Here is a 10,084-nt window from a genome sequence, read left to right as displayed (position 1 = left end):
TAGTTGGAGCACTTAATTCTTTTCCATTTGAGGTACTTATTGATAGGAATGTAGTTGTTACCATTCTTTATTCCTGTTTTTGATACATATTTTTTCTTCTTAAAGAAGTCCCTCCAACATTTCCTGTAATACTGGCTTGGTGGTGATAAATTTCTTTAGTTTATTTTTGTCTGGGAAGTTCATTATCTGTCCTTTGACTCTAAACGATAGCTTTGCTGGATAAAATCTTTTTGGTTATAGATCATGGGTCTTCATCATGTCAAATATTTTGTGCCAAGCCCTTCTGTCCTGCATAGTTTCTTTTGAGAAATGAGCTGCCAGTCTTAAGGGTGTTCCCTTGTAGGTAACTATGCTTTTCTCCTGCTGCTTTTAAGATCTTTTTCTTTATATTTAACTTTTGGCATTTTGATTATGGTGTGTCTTGGTATGGACCTCTTTGGATCCCTGGTTTTTGGGTTCTCTGAGCTTCCTGAGGTTGTATGTCTATTTCCTTTACCAGGTTAAAGAAGTTTTCCATCATTATTTCTTCAAATAGCTGTTCAACATTTTGTTTTCCTTCAGGTACACCAATCAGACAGATATTTTGACCTTTAATAATGTCCCATATGCTCCTTAAATTTTTTTATAGTCTTGGCATCTTTTTCTTGCCATTCTGATTGAATGTCCTTGGCTTTCCTATCCTCTAGATAAATCTTTTGATGCTCTGCTTTATTCACTTTGTTTATTCCTTTGTTTATTCTATTTAATATACTTCTCATCTCAGATCATGTGTTCTTTATTTCAGACCGGTTCCCTTTTATAATTTCCATTTCTATTTTTGTTTCTTATTTCTTTATTGAAGTTCTCACTGAATTTATCTACACTTCCCAAAAGTTCATCGAGCATCTTTATAACCAGCGTTTTGAACTCTACATCTGTTAGGTTACTTGACTCCATTATATCTGGATCTATGTTCTGTTTTCTCATATGGTTTCTGTTTCTTTGTCTTCCCATTTTGGCTGCCTTTCCGTGTCTTTCTATGTACTAAGCAACGCTTCTAAGTCTCCCAGTCTTATTAGTGTGGATTTGTGAAGTAGGTGTCCAGTGGCACAGTCCTGAGAGGGGTTCAGCTGCAGGCCAAATTTAGCCCAAGCTTCTGCCCCTCCAGGGCCACCTGTTAAGATTCAGCATGCAATCCACATATGCTGTGCTTATAGTTGCTTCATAAGGCCACACCAGAAACCAAGGCCAGCTGCCTCCAGTGTGAGGTGCTGCTCAGCATGGAACACCTGAATCACTGAGGACACACCTGGATGTGGCTTGGGTGGGGCCATGAGTTGGGGAAAGGAGTTTCAGGGAATCCTCTGAGCGAGCGACTTCTGTTATCCAGCTCAATGACGCCACAGCTATGGTGGCATGTGTCCGAGCACTGGGAGCGGGGAGGGCTCAACAGGGAACAATGAATACCACCAGCACTTCTGTACAAAGCGAATCTTTCCCCAGCCCTCACTCCAACAATGTCTCCCTGTAAGTCCCTGGTGCCTCCTGTGTGCAGCTGAATTGGCACCGGTGCTCAGAGCGAGCAGGTTGATCAACGCAAAAGTCCGCTCTTGGACGCGGCCCCTTTAAGAGGCATCTGCCACTGCCGAAGCCTCCATTTCACTCAGCTCTTCGAGCCTGGGCAGTCCTGTGTCCTCGCCCCGTCTTGCCTTCTCCTGTTGCAGGGGTCTTTCTTGGCTTTCTCCCTGGTTGTATGGCTTATTCATCTAGATTCCAGGCGATTTTTCCTTGCTGCTGCTCCTTGTTTCCATCACAACTTTGATTTGGTCTCCAGAGGAATGAACAGAGCCTCTATCATCTATGCCATTTTTTTTTCTCCTGCGATTTCATAATTTTTTTCTTTGACTCATAGTTTCATACTTTCTACTTAAGTAGATAAGTACAGGAATTAGATGATCTGTCTTTAACATGCACTTAATTTTTATACCACTGAAAATAGCATTGCTTTCCAGCTGTTGGTATTTGAGAAACTGAGATTAACCAAAGCCTATATACAATCTTAAAAACAAAATAGTCAAATATGTAAACTGGAAGTCATTCAATTTTGAACCCTAACATACAGTTTATAGCATATTCTATATTTAAAACACAAGTTGTTATAATCAATGCATTTAAATGTAAGTATTAAATGTTTAATATTTTGAGATTTGGTTGGCATAGTCACTGTAATTACTTTTGACTTGTAATTGTTTTGTGAATTAGAGCTTGACACCTCTGTTGAAATAGTCATGGATATTAGAAGGAAAGGAAGTTAGGTTATGAGCTGGTAGGTAGTTCACATATATTCCTATGAAATGAAAGATTTCTTTATCTGATTCTACTGAATTTAAACTTGTACTAATATTCCAAAAGAGATGTTTCCTAGTGTTTTTGAAGGTAGTTAGTTTTTAAAAATTTGATCAAAACTAGAGTTTTAACTGTATTTATGTTGTTTTTACATCTGATTTAATATTTCATGGCCTGGAATTACAGGATTTTGGATTTGAAAGGCATCTTAAGTCTTCTAGTCCACTTAATTTATAGATTAATGAAATGGAGATCAGAGAAGTTAAGTCACTAGTCCAAGGATACATATCTGTAGTAGCAGATCAGTTCTAGAACTAAATTTTGACTTCGAGTTTACTTTTTTGCTGTATCTCTGTGTGCATAAATGTGAATTTTTCTTTCTATATAGATGGCATTATTGGGTATGACCAAGTAACCATCCAACATATAGTATGGAAAAATTTTCATGATGCCATAGCTACTGTTTCCTCCATTAAAAAAAAAGTGCTGCTCTCCTCAAGCCACCATTCCAATTTTCCATTTCTCATTTTAGTGGTTCTATACAAGAAGTAGGAATACAGAAGGCATCCGTCTCTTATGGAACCCATCACATAACCTAGAAAAAGTTACAATAATATATAAGATATCAACTCACTGACAGATGAGGCCAGAATTATTTTTTAGGGAGGATGACCTAAGGAAGCTGAAACTTTAAGAGTGGCAGTGAGCTGTCTGAGGGTCCTTGTGGTTTGGTGGGCCACTAATATAAAAACATGTAGAATTCTGTTTGGACACGTAAGAAAGATTCAGTGAATGACTAAGGTACTGGGATAGTGACCACTAATGTGCATCTAGATAATATTTTAGTCACATTCACTCTATATTCTGAGAATTCTGAAATCCATTTATTTACAAATTAGTTGTAATTGTCCAGTTATTTAACTTTCACAAAATCTTTTTTTCGCCAAAATGTATGGGGAGGGTATGGGAGCAATAGTAGTACAAAACTAGGAGGTGATTGTTAGAAATTACAAAAATTTATTTGATTTGAACATAAGCAGACAGATTTTATCACCAATTTTTAATTTTTAACAACTTTATCGAGATAAAATTTGAATGCCATATAATTAACCAATTTAAAGTATACAGTTCAGTGGTTTGTACAGTATTTGGAGATGTGCAACCATCACCAATTTTAAAGCATTCCATTACGCTTTAGCTATCATTCTCCTATCTACCCATTCCATACTTCTCCCTGCTCCTCGGCCCTAAGCAACCACTAATTAACCTTCTATATAAATTTCCCTATTCTGGACTTTTATATGAATGGAATCATATGGTCTTTTGTGTATGACTTCTTTCACTTAGCGTAATGTCTTTAAGGTTCATCCATGTAGAAGCATGTATCATTACTTCATTCCTTTTTATGGGCAAATAATATGCATTGCACAGATAAACCATATTTGTTTATCCATTTGTCAATAGACATTTGAGTTGTTTCCATCTTTTGGCTATTATGAATAATGCTGCTATAAACATTAGTTGTACAAGGTTTTGTCTAGGCACATGTTTTCATTTCCCTTGAGTATATACATGGGAGAGGAATTACTGGGTCATATGGTAACTGTTTAACATTTTGGTGAACTGCCAAGTAGTATTCCAAAGCAGCTGCAGCATTTTTCTATCTCACCAGCAGTGTATGAGGGTTCTCACTTCTTCACACTTTTGCCAACACCTGTTTTTAGCTGACTTTTAGACTAGCCATTCTAAAGTGGTATTTCATTGTGGTTTTCATTTGCATTTCCCTGGTGATTAATTTTGTCGAGCATCTTTTCACGTGCTCGTTGTCCATTTGTGTATCTCCCTTGGAGAAATATCTATTTGGATCCTTTGCCCATGTTTTAATTGGGTTATTTGATTTTCGTTATTAAGTTATAGGAGTTCTTTATGTATTCTATATACAAATCCCTTGTCAGATATATAATTGGTAAATATTTTCTTCCATTCTGTAGGTTGTCTTCACTTTCTTGATTATATCCTTTGAAGTATTAAAGTTTTTAATTTCGATAAAGCCCAATATATCTATTTTTTCTCTTGTTCTTGATTTTCTTGCCATATCTAAGACTCCATTGCCTAATCCAAGGTCATAAAGATTTATCTTATGTTTTCTTCTAAGAGTTTATAGTTTTAGCTCCTGTACTTAGGTCTTATATCCACTTTCAGTTAATTTTTGTATATGTTGTGAGGTAAGGGTCCAACTTTATTTTGCATATGAGCATCCAGCTGTCTCTGCACCATTTGTTGAAAAAACTATTCTATCCCCATTGAATGACCTTGACACCCTTGTCAAAAATCATAGATATATGGGTTTATTTCTGGACTCTTAATTCTGTTCCTACTGTGCCAATCCATTCTATTGTGCAAGTACCACACATTTTATCATTATATTGTAGTAATGTTTGAAATTGGGAAGTGTAAGAGTTCTCCAACTTTGTCTTTTCAGGTTTGTTTTGGCTATTCTGATCCTTTGCAATTCCATTTGAATTTTAGAATCAGCTAATCAATTTCTACAAAAAGTCAGCTGAGATTCCAATAGAGATTGCCTTGAATTTGTGGATCACTTCAGGGAGTATTGCCATCTTAATGTTAGGCCTTTGATTTACGAACATGGATTGTTTTCCTGTTTATTTTAAATCTTTAATTTTCTGCAGCAATGTTTTGTAGTTTTCAGAGTATAAGTTTTTCACTTTTGTTAAATTTATTTGTAACTTTTATTCTTTTTGATGCTATTGTAAATGGAATTGTTTTCTTAATTTCATTTTCAGACTGTTCAAGTGTATAGAAATACAATTGAGTTTTGTATATTAATCTTGTATCCTGCAACTTTGCTGAACTCATTTATTAGTTCGAATAGTTTTTTAGTGGATTCTCGAGGATTTACTTTGTACGTAATCATGTCATCTGCAAATAGAGATAATTTTATTTCTTTTCCAATCTAGATGTCTTTTATTCATTTATTCACATATTTGCCTAATTGCTCGGGCTAGAACCTCCAGCACAGTATTAAATAGAAATAGTGAGAGCAGATATCCTTGTCTTGTTCATTATCTTAGGGGGAAAAACATTCATTCTTTCACCATTAAGTATGATGTTAACTAGTTTTTTCATAGATGCCCTTTATCGCATTGAGGAAGTTCTCTTGAGCTTCTAGGTTTTTTTGTTTGTTTGTTTTTATCATGAAAAGGTGTTGGATTTTGCCAGATGCTCCTTCTGTATCTATAGAGATTATTATGTGATTTTTGTTTCTCATTCTATTGATATAATGTATTTCATTAATTGATTTTTAAATGTTAAACCAATCTTGAATTTCTGGGATAAATTATATTTGGTCACGGTATATAATTCTTTTTATATGTTGCCATATTCAGTTTGCTAGTATTTTGTTGAGGATTTTTGCATCCATGTTCATAAAAGAGATTGGTTTGTAGTTTACTTTTCTTTTGATATCTTCGTCTGATTTGGTATCAGGGTAATACTGTTCTCATCAAGTGAGTTGAGAAGTGTTCCCCCCACTTCTATTTTTTTGGAAGAGTTTGTGAAAAGTTGGTATCAATTCTTACTTTAATTGGTAGACTTTAGAAGCCATCTGGACCTGGCCTTTACATTGTGGGTAGTTTTTTGATTACTAATTCAATCTCTTCACTTGTCTGTCCAGATTGTTTATTTCGTCTTGAGGAAGTTTTGGTAGTTTGTGTCTAAGAATTTGTTTATTTTATCTAAGTTATCTAATTTTGATGTGCAGTTGTTCAATTTTTCCTTTATAATCCTTTTTATTTCTATGAGGCCAGTGGTAATGTGCTCTTTATTACTGATTCTAGTAATTGGAATCTTTTCTCATTTTCTTTTTTAGTCAGTCTAGCTAAGAGTTCGTCAATTTTGTTGATCTTTTCAAAGAACCAGGTTTTGGTTTCATCGATATTTCTTTGTTATTTTTCTATTCTCATTTCATTAATTTTCACCCTGATATTTATTATTTCTATCTTTCTTCTTGCTTTAGGTTTAATTGCTCTTATTTTTCTAGTATTTTAAGGTAGACTTTTAGATTATTGATTTGAGGTTTTGTTTCTTTCTTAATGTAAATTTCTCTCTAAGCACTGTTTTAGGTGCAAAGTTTTGGTATGTTGTTCTTAATTTTAATCCATCTCAAAGTATTTTCTGATTTCCCTTTTGAATTCTTCTTTGACTCATTGGCTATTTAGGAGAGTGATAATTTCCATATATTTGTGAGTTACCCAATTTTTCCCCTTGCTATTGGTTGCTAATTTCATCCTATTGTGGTCAAGGAACATACTTTGTATTACTTTTATTCTTTAAAATGTATTGAAGTTTGTTTTATGGTCTAACGTAGATTATCCTGGAGAATGTTTACTTGTGCACTTGAGAAAAATGTATATTCTGTTGTTGAGTGGAGTGTTCTATAGATGTCTGTTAAATTTAGTTGATTTATAGTATTGTTCAACTATTTTCTTGTTGATCTATTAGTGGTTCTAGCCTAGTTGTTCGATCATTAATGAAAGCAGGGTATGAAGTCTGTCAATTTTTGCTTAATGTATTTTGGTGCTCAATTATATGTTTATAATTGTTATATGCATATATTTTTATTATAAAATATTCCTCTTTATCTCTAATAATATTTTTGTTTTAAAGTTCATTTAATCTGATATTAGTATAGCTTTCTTGTGGTTGCTGTTTGCATAATTATATCTTCCTCCATCTTTTAACTTTCAATTGATCTGTATCTTTCAATATAAAGTGTACCTCCCATTGATGGCTTACAATCAAATCTTGATTTTTTTTCCCCCAGTCTGACAGTGTCTGCCTTTTGACTGAATCATTTAATCCAATGACATTTAATGATATTATTGATATAGTTAGATTTATGTCTTCCATTTCACTTTATTTTCTTTGTGTTTTATGCCTTTTTTGTTCTTTTATTTTTACTTTACTGCTTTTGTTTGCATTAACTGAATATTTTCTAATGTAGCATTTTAGTTTCTTTAATGATTTTGTCACTATATTTTTTAGTGGTTTTTTTTTTGTTTTTTTTTTAGTGGTCGCTCTAGGTTTCCCCATATACATTTTATCAGAATCAGCTTTAGATTTATACTAGCTTAATTCCAGTGATGTATGGAATTTAAAAAATTTTAAACTAAGGTTATAAATAATGTTTCAAATAAAACTTGATTTTTTTTTTTTGGCAATACTATATTATTAAAACTAGTGTCTTTGGACACTAGTTCAAAGATGTTAAATTGGAATCTTCAGTTTTTAATACACCTAATTGTAAGAATCAGCTCAATATCTTGTATATTACAAGTAGGAGTTTTAAATGTAGTAGAAGAAATTAATTCAAAAGTTACTTCTTTGTAATTTTCTCTGGCAATATTAGGATCTTTTTCAATGACATTTTCAGAATTAATTGAAATCTTTTTTGAGATATGTCTTTATATGTTATATTTTTCATCTAAAATATAGTAGAAACTTTAATCATTTATTACTCTACTTAAGCACTGAACAATGCTAGTTTTTGTGTTGTGAACCGTATAGGTAAAATTTAATGGCAGGATGCTGTTGTAATTCTGATATCTGACTTGATAACTCTAAGGCTGCAGTAAGCTGATCCTTCTGGGCCTAATTTGCCTCTATAAAATTGGGATTATGGGAGTTGACTTGCCTAGAGTTATGGATCTGTATTAGATAATCTCTTGTGATCTTTTCATAGATGTCTATTTATAAACTCTTCTCACTTATTTCATATATATTTTAGGTGCTTTGAAAGAATTTTGATTATTAATGTTGTATAGCTGAATGTCCTCTACCTTATGTGTTAAATCAGAATAAAGGTTGTGAATAGTTAGTCTACATTATATAGGTGGTTACTTCAGAGCTTTACCTGAGGAAATTTGGCCCAATAGTTATAATCCTACCAAATAAATTAAAAATTGCTTCTTCTAAAAAGAAAAAAAATGAACATTGTATAATTTAGTTAAAACAGTAAATGTCAGTGGCATTATGACAATATCACAATTGAAGAATGACCATTACTTATCAAATCTTGCAAGGGAATAATTTTAATACCATTAAAAGAATAGTGTTAGGAAGTTTGTTTAAAATATTGTCTTATGGTTTTAGGTTGAGATCTGGGAGTTAAGTCTTTATGAATTTCAGTGTCAATGATTTTTTTCCAATGTTTCTTAAAAAAAATTACGGTCACTAAGCAGAAAATAGGAGCAGGGGTTACATTTCCAGTTCCTGAGAGGAGTGAACATGCATAGCAAATGGGAGAAAGAAAGACATTGTGCTCCATTAATGACTATTGAGAAAGGATCAAAAGGACATAGTAATTCAGGTTAACAGAACAGTTCAGAGAAAAACCTGAGGGAAAAACACAATTAAAGTATAAGGAGTAGAGCCCTACCTACACCCTTTCACCAAAATTACCAAAGCAAGGCTTAAAAAACAGCTAGAAGGTGCTATTCATTGCTTATTTAATTGAATTAAAAGGTAAGTCATATTTAGTGTTGGTAACATGTTGACCTTGGAAGAGAAATGAGCCTTTCACAGAGTTACAGGAGAATACTAGAGCCAAGAGCAGCTCCAGACTTTGGCCTGTATGTTAGGGGAAAAAGACAGCCTTTTTTGAGCAATAAGAAAAGGCCATCTTTTTGGTATAAAGTTCAGCAAAAATTAAATAATGAAAGTTTGAAAAAATATTTTAACTTTGTCTCATCAACAAAGTATGACTTCAGTCTGAAAATGGATTATTTCTCTTTAATTTACGTTTACAACCCAAACTTGTTTCTCTTTAATTTAATTTACAACCCAAACTTGTTTCTTAAAAGTTTTATTGAGAATTCTACATTTTTCAAGCAATTATTGTCAAACATCAAAATTTTGCTATCAAATAAAGATATTTCTATGTCTCCTGTTGTTTTCTATTTCCAACTGGAATTAAGAAGTAGGCTACTACTTATTCTAACTTTTGAAATCTGATAAGAACTAGGTAATATGGCTTAAAAAGAAGATCTGGAAACTTAGGATGTAGGAAGTATATTTGAATTACTTTTGGCAACTAGCAGTAATTTAGGGTAAGTCACTTAACTTCTGCAGACTCAAATTTTCATAAATGTCAAATAGTGGCTTGGCCTAAAATTTAGGTCTATGAGGTCTTTTCCAAATTGAATCTTCTTAACTAATTGAAGCCAATACTTCTATGTGCTTTCAGAATCAGAATACTACCTCTCCTTATTTGTTTAAAAATAATTGTTTCGAAAGAGAATCGCCCTAAGAACATGAAACATGGCTGCCATTTGGCCTAGTATTTTCCAGAGTCCCTCATGAACATACTGTTTAAATATTTTAACTTGTTCCTCTACTTTTCCTGAAATTTTAGCAATGGATATGTAACTTGATCTCATCAAGGTAGGATAGGAATTAACATATTACGAGTTACAGAATAAAAATGTGGAAAACACTGGTTTAGGATATAACTTAGTAAAAGGACATTAATGGATATTTTCTGAATGTTTTCCAATAAATGTATATCTTTGTCATAGGAAAGTAAAAGTCAATTCTTCATGAGTTTATAGGCCAGAGGAAACCAATTTTGTTGTGTTCTTATCTGGCCTATGCTAGTTATTCATATAAGGAAGGCTGTATGCTAGTTTTCATGACTAATTTTAAAGCTTTTTGGTTAATATTCAATCTGATTACTAAAACT

Source organism: Pteropus medius, unplaced genomic scaffold (genome assembly GCF_902729225.1).
Source record: "Pteropus medius unplaced genomic scaffold, Ma_sr-lr_union100, whole genome shotgun sequence".
NCBI classification, from domain to species: Eukaryota; Metazoa; Chordata; class Mammalia; order Chiroptera; family Pteropodidae; genus Pteropus; species Pteropus medius.
Note: the sequence above shows the minus strand (reverse complement) of the source record.